Here is a 10,312-nt window from a genome sequence, read left to right on the forward strand (position 1 = left end):
TGCCCTGGCCGGGAATCGAACCAGGGACTTCCCTCACGCCAGGCCGACGCTCTACCGCTAAGCCAACCGGCCAGGGCCTGAAGAAGATTTTTAAGAAAAGCATATTTGGGGGAGAAAGATCCAAAATTAGGTATTTTAAACATATCAAGTTTGAGATGTCATACAGTTCAAAGAGTAGCTATTTACCCTATCGGCAATGAATATTTGAGAAATACAGGAGAGAAGTCTGTGCTGAAGAGGTTATTTGGAAACATCAGAGTCTTGATAGGTGTGTGTGTATGTGTGTATTTTTCCAAAGTGAGAAGGGGGGGGACAGCAGACAGACAGACTCCCAAATCCACCCGGTATCCACCCGGCATGCCCACCAACGGGTGATTCTCAGCTCCTCTGGAGCACAGCTCCACTGCAACCAGAGCAATTCTAGCGCCTGGGCAAACTTTTCCTCCAATGGAGCCTCGGCTGCAGGAGGGGAAGAGAGAGACAGAGAGAAAGGAGAGGGGGAGGGGTGGAGAAGCAGATGGGCGCTTCTCCTGTGTGCCCTGGCCGAGAATCAAACCTGGGACTTCCACAAGCTGGGCAGATGCTCTACAGCTGAGCCAACTAACCAGGGCTAGTTGATAGTCTTCTCCATTAGCCTAATTATAATTATTCTAATAAAAAGTTTTACAATAAGTCATCTGCTTCACAAAGCAAGATACTCTAGTGTATATCCAAAGTCCCATTGCTGAGACATATCCTGAACTCCCTTCTCCCCTTGAGGTTTGTGCGGTGTGATATCTTATTTGCCCATTTCAAAGGGATTAAATGCCTCCCTCCCTTCCCTACCTTACCATATCCCCAAGAGGCAACCATGTGGTTGCCAGTAGAGAATAGCTCAGTTGCTCTAGCAGCACATTTAGGCAGATGAGAAAAGCCCTCACTCTGGAATAGAAATATCAGAGGCAACTTGGCTCCAAAGCACCCAGGGGCTGGGGGAGAAGACATGGATTTGGAAGGGCACAGCAGGACGCTTCCAGGCTTGACCTTTCCCTGGAAGTGTGAACACCCAGGGAACACCCGCTCTGGGAGTTGGACAAATGTGTAAACCTTTTTGGGGGAGAGGGTGGGGGTGCACAGAGATACATGTAGGCTTTCCCAAGCTTTACCCTGCTGCAAATGGCAGATGCCTAATTAAAGTATTTGCAATTAGTTTGGCTTGTACAGTGATTTCTTCTGCAAACAAAAAAGATGGGAGAATGAATGTATTAGCTCTTGGCCATCTAGTTCTAAAAAAAAAAACCTTTTTCTCTTGTCATCATTCTTTTGTCCTGCTTAGAAAAGAACTGAACAACTATGTACACACAGTCAAGTATCTGACTTACCTCCTTGTTCAAAACAGTATTTTTCCTTCCTTTTCATATGGGAATGCAATTATCCATTTGCTTTTAAAGCATGAGTATTTATTTTGAATTTAATGAAAGTTCTTAATTTGGGTGTCTTATTCTTATTCAATTAAGACAGGGCTTCCTAATTCTTACCATCCTTCTGATTCAACACACTTGGCAATGTTATCTGCCTACTCAGAATGCAAATGCCATATTTTATTAATGAGGGGGAAAGCGTTTACTAGACTGAAAGAACTTGAGGGGTGTATGTTTGTGTGTTTGTCTTTGTGTGTGTAAATAGAGTTGCACTTACTGCCACTTTATAATAACCACATACTTGAAGGCATAGATTTTTTTTTCACTGTAGAAAAAAGCAGGTCCATTCTACATGGAGAAACATGAACCATGTGTGACTGTTTCATTCATTCACTTATTCTTCAACATTCAGTTGAGTTTCTACACTGGTTCTTATGAATTTTTAACCTACATATTTAAACTTAGATGTTCTATCCAGTAAGTATACTCTGAAGATGGCTCCAGAGATAAAGATTTTGGGTGTCTACTGAACATTTACATATGTGGATTATATGCTTTATTGAGAATGTGGCCCATCTCTAAAGGGTGATAACTGCAAAACATAAGTTTGGGAAGATTTTCATAAATAAGAAACATGAACACAAACATTGCAAATAAGAAACATGAACTAGAATGCATCTTTATATCGAGTTGGAAAAAGACCTAACACAAAAATGAGGTTTTATATCTAACATTCATTCTTTTCTAATTTCAAGTTGGTTTGCAAGGTGCCTCATTCAAGAATGTCCTAAAACCAGAATATTAATAGAGTGGAGGTTACTCAAGATTAAAATAAAAGTGACCAACATAAACAAGCATAGGTAAACCAAATTCAAATAGTGCAATTATTTTTTAACAGATAGTTTAGGTTAATAGGTGGAGACACGGTTCTGCCACTGTATTTAAGGTTAGGTTAATAATTAACTTTGGTGCCTGGAGTAGTTTAATCAAAGCTTACTGTAAATCATAAAACTGCTCCATGCAGACTAAACAGGGTATTAAAAAAACATAAAGAATGCTTATACCCTTGACCTTTGGTAGCCAACTGGATAAAGTGTAAAAAAGTAACATTTTTCTTCAGAATTGAGCACAGACATCTTTACTTCTATGAGAAAACAAAACAAAACAAAACAAAAAAAAAACCCAAAGGATTTATGTATTGGAAACCAACAGTCTCCCTCTGCCATCAGTGGCAAACCATGGACTTAACGTCCAAGATAAGATACATGTTGGTAGGAAAACTGACAGTTATCAGGATTAGAGAAAGGCAAGGCAAAGGCATTCGCCCTTCCTATTCGGAAAAGACTTTAAAAACCTGCGCTGGGGGGCATTAAACAGCTTTCATGAGACCTGCTGGTAGGATACTGCAAGTGGTTTAAACATCTTTTCTGAGTTGAAGCAAAAAAAAAAAAAAAAGTTGTGCGTACAAGTGTGAGAACGTGTGTCGTGCGCGCCTCTGTTTTGAAACCTTTCACGGACCACATTCAGTATCAACTTGATTTCCATTCAGCAAAAGCAGAGATCGTTCCCACTCAAAGCAGCCACATTTCTCCCAAGGACGGAAGCCGAAGGGTCGGAGGGTCTGCCCGCTGCAATATAGGCCAGAGGCCGCCCCTTCAAATGCCTGCTTTGACTGTGAAGACAAAGGTTCCAACCCCGCTCCAAGAACGTCAGGCTACCTGCTCTGTTCCTCTCTAGACAGCCGTGGGCTGGAAAACCGCGCGGGGCGCAGGAGGCTGGGGATGGTACTTCCAAAGCAGCTAGCCCTGGCGAATGCACACACGCACTTGTGCGCCGGCCCGATGGCCACAGTGGCCGCATCAGCGTCCCAAGTCCTGACCCTGAACTTCCCTTTCTCTGCAGCTTAAGAAACTGGTCCTGCAAGTGCAACGCTGGGACCCCAACCAAGCGGACTGTTGGCTTGGGGGCGCCACTGTCCGACGGGCCCACATTTAGCTACTAGCCGCACCCAGGGCCTTGAACCCGCTTCCCTTGGGGTAAGGTTTCTCGCAGGCCACACGCTGAACCCCAATTCTGTCATGCCTGCTGCCCCTGACTTTCAGAGAAACTTTCCAGAAGCGTCTGGTCGTGTGACCCGTGCTAAGAAAGGAGGAGGAGGCTCTGGGCTGAGGGGCGGAGAGGGAGCGGGAAAGACAGCAGAGTCTTGTTTCCTTTCCTAACACCCACAAGCTCCCTGGCTCCCCTGCACCGCTCGTGTCGTGGAGAGAGGAGCGGACGGCAGGCAGGATCCTGCTTTGCACGGGGGAGAGCTGAGGAGAAAAGTGGGGAGCCTGAGGAAGAGGCACCTCCCACCCTAGCATGTACAGGCGGGGTGGGTGGGCATTGTCGGGCTGCTCCTGAGGGCCCCGCTGCCCGCGAGGCAGCGCTCTAGGGCGCAGCTAGCATTTCGGACAGCCAGAACCTGGGGCTGGGGCAGAGCCCTTGTCTGGGTAGCAAGCACTGGGCTATCACTTGCCAGGTCTTCCCACCCTTCCACCTCCAGGAAACCTCCTTCCAGAGAGGGACCTCGTAGATTATGAAGGGGCAGAGGGCACCAGCCCGGAGTGGTGGGTTCTTGAGGGGGACAACGCAGCCGCGCGACAGACGCTGTCCTCACCTGCCCCGGAGCTGCGACGAGCGATGGGGCCCAGGACAGGGACGTCGCACCCCACAAAAAGACCGCTTCTGGGCACACATTCGAGCAAACAAAGCTCGGAACCTCTGGTGCCAGCGGCCGCGGGAACCGAGATGTCACCAAGTGGCAGGGCGCGCGGGTGCCAGGGCCATTACAAGTTTCCAGCTCTTCACAGAGCCCAGTCCAGACTCCCCGCGGACAACAAAAGATTCTCTTCGCTTTCCCACTGTCTCCGCGGAATCCATTCTCCCACCTCCCTAGAACCCAAACCTAGTAGTGCTGGGCGAAAGCAGCGCTCTGCTACCCAACCTCTTTCAGCCCTCGAGGGCAGAATCTCTTTCCCAGCTTTCGCACCAGAACAGGGCGCTTCCTAGAATTGCACCCTCACGGGGTCTCTCTGCTCCTTGCTGGCCCAAAAGTGAGGACGAGCCCCGGGTCCTGCACACATATCTCCGGGCCAGACAGCCATCCGCGCGGTCGCGGACCCGGGCGGCGCCGGGCGTGTGCGCAGCGCGGGTAGGGAAGCCCGCAACACAGAGCCCGGCGGTCTCTGGGGCTCAGTCAGGGCAGAGAGGAGCAGCCAGCAAGGCTCACGAGTGTTCCCCCAAGGCCGGCCAAAGCTCAAGGGACACATACGAGACAAAATAAAACGCAAGCACCACAAAGCAGCCAGCGCCCGTCGGCCGCGGCTCCAAGACCCGCGAGCTGGAGCCGAGGCGCCCGGGAGGTGGAGCGCGCCGGGGCGCCCCAGCCGTACCTTTTCGGTGCATCGACGGGTAGGCGGCCTGGGCTCGGAGCGGGCTGGTACAGCGTGTATCCCATTTAGTAATCCATTATCGAGGGGATCTCTCCGGGCCGCGAGCTGCGCTCTCTCCTTCGCAAGCCTTTGTCATTCCTACATGTGTGCTTGTCGCTTTGGGGATAACAGTCGCGGCGACTACTTTCTGGGATGCAAATGCTCTGTGTTCATCTCCAATGACAGGCAGAGAAGGGGAGAAGAAAAAAGAAAAAACCAACAAGGAGTAAATGTTCAAGAAACTCTTCTCCAAATCCAAATTCCACTTGGATTCCACTCCAGTGAGTCCCTTCGGTAGTATCTGCGCCGATTAACAAGTCATTTCAGGGTGGGGGGCGGGGTGGGGGCTGGGGCAGGGGGTGCACCCTCGAGCCCGTTCAGCGACCGGGAGCGCTGTGCTGCCGGTGTGGCGATGCTGGCCGCTGCGGCCGCTCCTAAGCGGACATCGCGGTCGGTCAGCCCCGGGGGAAAGCGCTGCTGCTGTGTCCCGAGCGCCTGGGCAGCCGAGTGCGCGGGGAGCAGAGTTGGCTGCAGCCTCACCCGGTGCCGCTTGCTACTCCTCTGTCAACCCAGAGGCCGCCGCTCCCGGGCGGAGCCAAGTCCCGGACTGGATTACGCACAGCGGACTCTCCTCCTGCAACCCGCCTTCTTTGGCTGGCGTCTTGTCGGACCCAAAGGAGAGCTGTAGTGTTGAGTGTGAATTCGACTGAGCGAGACGTTGAGAGAGAACCTACTCAGTGTGGCGGCAGGTGGAGCCTTGGACTGACTAGCCAGTGAAGCTTCCTTCCACTGCGATTCCTGGCCCTGCCGCGCGCAGGGTGAAGGTCCGGGAGGGGGCGACTCCAGCCGGAGCCCAGCCCTTGCCTTCCCCACCCCGTGCATCTGCTCTAACAAGGAAAAAAAAAAAAAAAAAGAAAATCCCGGACAGCATTGCTGAGTCCTGCCAAATCAGAAAAATAAATAAAAATAGACGTAGTATAGAAGCGAGTTACAGAGAAAGGATCTATTCATCGATTTTCTTAAATGGAAAAGTTTTAAAGCATGAGGGTAAGTGAACGGCAAGCCTTTCTAATTCTGATTACTGTATCAAGAAGTAGATTGCAGAAGTGATGGATGCTCTACGCACCCGGATGAATTGGACCGAAGCCGGCGCGGTTAAAAATACACTTCCAAAGTATGAAAACAACTATGAGTGAACGCACACACAACACGTTAATAAAGCATGTTAAGTAAGCAAATAAACCATAGTACAAAGAATGGTGTTAACGATGATGTTTTAAAATTTAGAAAATGCATAGATTGTTTTTAGAATTAAAGTTCAGAAATAAGCCGCAAACAATGCCAATGAGAACCAAATCGCAACTTCTTCTAAGGCACTATTGTTATGTGATCACACGAAGAATAGCAGACACAGCCTTCCGCCATCGCTTGAAGTTTCATTCGCCAAAAAAAGCCTTGCTATTACAGGCTTTTGCCAACTGTTCGGGCCACACCAAGTCCCGCAAACGCGGCCGTTGCGCGCTCCCTGCCGCGCCCACTCGCGATGCAAACAACTGCGCGCCTTGCCGGACGCTTCCCAAGTGGGCTTCGCAGACAGCGCGGGCGGTACCCCATGGCCTTTTAAGACAGTAACACTGGGCCGCCAAGCAGTTCTTGAAAATAGTTACTAGTCACGGGTTCGGACTAGAAAAGCACTGGGAAGGTGCTTGGGGTCTCATTCACCCTCAGTCCAAGTGCCCTCAAATGCATTAGAAATTGTACCTGTTCCCTCATTGGGGCTAGGGTCACTAAAACGTGCCCGTTCCCTTTTTTTGCGGGTCCGGCTGGGAACCCAAGTTCCGTACAAACATCTGCTTGGAAAGACTCACGGAGAATAAATGCACACGCAATAACATCATACATGTATATAGGTGTTTTTTTTTCCACAAACCACCTGGAAAATGGGGAAGTGAGTCAGTCTCTGCTGTTCGCCAGACTTGCCAGAAGGGGCCGCTACCCCCACCTTTCCGAAGCAAAAGCAGCTACAAATTCGGGGTAGCGGGAGGCGGGGAGGCGGGGGGAGGCGGGGGGCGGCCTTGGGTGCGCGCGCAGCCCTCGTGACCGGCAGGGCTGGCTCCGGGAGGACCCTGCGGCGTGGGGCTCCGCGGGCTTGGCTTTGCTCTCGCGTGGCAGCGATGCTGGCTGGCTCCCGGAGGTCTTTCTCCATTGCGGTTGGGACCCGAGGAAGGGCGTTGGCGGCCCGGGACAGCTCCATTCTCAGCCCCTCTATTTAACGCCCTGGTGATGGCAGGGCCAATGCGAGCCGGCTCCGGGGTTCCTCCTTGAGCCCCTGGCGTGGTCCCGAGGCCCGAGGGTCATCGCAGTTCCCGAAAGGCACCTCTACCCCGCCCAGGTCGCCGAGGCCTCTTATTCACTCTGCCGTTGATTTACATGCTAATTGTGTCTGGGAAAAGTTCTTTAATTGGCAGAATTAGGCAGAGCAAACGAATAGTTTCGCAGACTGAACCAAATTAATTCAGAGTTTAGCTTCTTCCCTTGGAGAAACAAACAATTAAACTGTCTTGTTTGTTTTATGGATATATTGGAAATGCCCCACATCGAGTTTCAGGATATGTTTTTAAAGGGAAATTATTTTCATTAATAGTTGCCTGTTTAATTTCCAGGAACGCTAAACCAAGAGGCAAGAAATTAAATTTACCTAATTTAAAATTATAGAATACAAGAAGAAAAGAATGAGGTAACTTCCACATGGCTAAGAAATACCACCCAGAATCTTCCTGGCAGTTCCTAGATCTTAAAGTCTCAGCATCCAATTAGGCGCCCATCTCCTGACCAGGTGAGACTTCACCTCCACCCCACCTGCCTGCGGGGGGAGTGATAGCTCTGAGAGCTGGAAAAGGGGGGAGGGGGACCTGTGCGTCCTTCCCTGAAGCCCTCAGGGATGCACCTGTGGGGAATAGGCTGAGGAAACCTCATGCTGCCATTTCTCCTGTGTATCTCAGCCCAACTTCCAGAAGCCTGCCTTAACTTTTCAGTAAAACTGCTGCCCCTCCAAAGCTTTAAGTGTGAGATCTACCCTGCCTCTTAGGGGAAGGAAAGCCAATGGGAGTTAAAGAATCACAGACTGTTAAAACTAGAAGGAGACTGAGACTGCTTTGTAGTTAAGTAGCATGAAGTGGAGTGAGAAAGACCTTGGTCTCTGGAGGCCAGCCGTGGTTATATAACTTACTATATAGTTGGTGACCTTAGGCAAGTCATTTGTCTCTCTGGAGCCCCTGTAGCAGGGGTCCTCAAACTACGGCCCGCGGGCCACATGCGGCCCCCTGAGTCCATTTATCCGGCCCCCGTTGCACTTCTGGAAGGGGCACCTCTTTCATTGGTGGTCAGTGAGAGGAGCATAGTTCCCATTGAAATACTGGTCAGTTTTTTCATTTAAATTTACTTGTTCTTTATTTTAAATATTGTATTTGCTCCCATTTTGTTTTTTTACTTTAAAATAAGATTTGTGCAGTGTGCATAGGGATTTGTTCATAGTTTTTTTTATAGTCCAGCCCTCCAACGGTCTGAGGGACAGTGAACTGGCCCCCTGTGTAAAAAGTTTGGGACCCCTGCCCTGTAGACTCAACCTTAAATGGAGATTCTTGTAGTCCTCATTCCCAAGGATTATGTGAATTAAATGAGATAGTGAATGTAAACCACAAGTGTAGGGCCTGCTCTGTAAAAGTTAACTAGCATCATTGTCATGTTGCCATCCTCCACATCAGTCCTACCACCACATTTTATAGGAGTCAGATGGAGTCACAGAGAAAAGACGTGGTTTACCTTTTGGCCAGCGTGGAGAGCTACCCATAACACTTCCTCTTTAATAAATGCTTGTCAAACAAGCATTTATTTAAAATAATGCTTGGAAAAAATATGGAGGAAGATTACATAGAAAGGTCAAGTCACCCAGGATCTTCTTAAAGAGCACATCTATTGCAGCTGTCTGTTTGGAACCTCTGTTTTAAAACAAAAGGGAGTGGTGAGCTTGGGAGGGGAAGGGTCTTCTGGTACTTACTACAGAACTCTTTGTAAGTATGAGTTCCTGGGGGACATTTGGGGAGTTCGGTTTGTACATCAGGCCATTTTCAATCCTAATCAAGAAATATCTCCTCATCTACAATCCCTTGTTCCCAGTTCACTTCACTTCTTTGTCTTAAATCTGTGGTTTTAAAATTCATTTGCACATTAGAATTGCTGGGGAGCAGTAAGTGGCACAAATCCCCAGGCTTCAGAGATTCTGATTTATCAGTCTGGGGTGGGACCTGGGCAAGGGCATTTTTTACAGCTCCCTGGATGATTGTAGTGTGTAGCCAAGGGTGAGAACCACTGTCACAATAAATCCAGGCTATGCTCTCAAATGCTGATTTTCCCTAGCTTTTCCTGGTGTGACTCATTTTCCCTCTTGCCTGGTTATGCCAGCACTGGGAAGTGAGGTCAGTGCCTTTGCTTCTCAGACCATTTCTCCTTCTCAAAAAGTCCCAAACCTTTGGAGGTTGTGTCCTACAAATACTTTGGTGCTATCATCCACAGACCTTATTTTTACCCCATTGTTCAAAGACTTAGCACCAGGCTTACTGTCCTTTTACCTGTTCTACCACTTGTCACCATTCATGGAAGTGTTAGCACCAGTGGTGGAATTCAATTAGATTGTGCCTTTTCGGCAAAGCGGATACCTAATTTTTTGTTGAGTTTGGCAAACTGGTTGTTAAAATGGCACTTGTAATCAGGGTTCTCTCTTAGGTGGGCACCTGGGCAATCACCCAATGTGGAAATCACAAATTTACATTCCTTATCCTTTTTTATTTTATTCATTTTATTTTTTTTTGAAGTGAGAAGCAAGGGGGAGGCAGACAGACAGATTCCTGCATGCACCTGACTGGGATTCACCCGGCATGTCCACCAGGGGTGATGCTCTGCCCATCTGGGGTGTTGCTCTTCTGCAATTAGAGCCATTCTAGCACCTGAGGCAGAGGCCACAGAGCCATCCTCAGCACCCGGGACAACTTTGCTCCAATGGAGCCTTGGCTGTGGGAGGGGAAGAGAGAGATAGAGAGAAAGGAGAGGGGGGAGGGGGGAGAAGCAGATGGGCGCTTCTCCTGTGTGCCCTGGCCGGGAATTGAACCTGGGACTTCCACACACCAGGCTGACGCTCTACCGCTAAGCTAACTGGCCAGGGCCTCCTTACTCTTTTTTAATGTTCATCTGTGTAACTGCATATTCTAAGCACCCATAGTAATGTTCATTCCCTTCATAGGTGAAAAAAATTGCAAATGAGGATGTCACAAAGCAATATGGAAATACCTTAAATAATAGTTTTATATTATTTAATATTTTTTTCATTAATAATTTAAAACTCTTATAATCTAGTTTTATGTACCTCTTTTATTGTTCTTATTTAAG

The 10,312-nt window shown here is 48.8% G+C and overlaps 1 protein-coding gene across 6 annotated transcripts in view; it reads right to left on the reverse strand.

Moving 5' to 3' along the window:
* Positions 1 to 5,648, reverse strand: part of SEMA6A (semaphorin 6A) — a 135,042-nt gene extending 129,394 nt beyond the window's left edge. For 5 of the 6 annotated variants that reach the window (XM_066382056.1, XM_066382050.1, XM_066382052.1 and 2 more), the window contains exon 1: positions 4,832 to 5,647. The gene's annotated coding sequence lies outside the window, so the exon portion shown is untranslated. Of the gene's footprint in view, positions 1 to 4,831 lie in introns of all 6 variants that reach the window. The other variant, XM_066382059.1, reaches the window with a different exon arrangement.
* Between the last annotated feature and the right edge of the window lie 4,664 nt (positions 5,649 to 10,312).

Source organism: Saccopteryx leptura, chromosome 4 (genome assembly GCF_036850995.1).
Source record: "Saccopteryx leptura isolate mSacLep1 chromosome 4, mSacLep1_pri_phased_curated, whole genome shotgun sequence".
In the NCBI taxonomy this organism is placed as follows: Eukaryota; Metazoa; Chordata; class Mammalia; order Chiroptera; family Emballonuridae; genus Saccopteryx; species Saccopteryx leptura.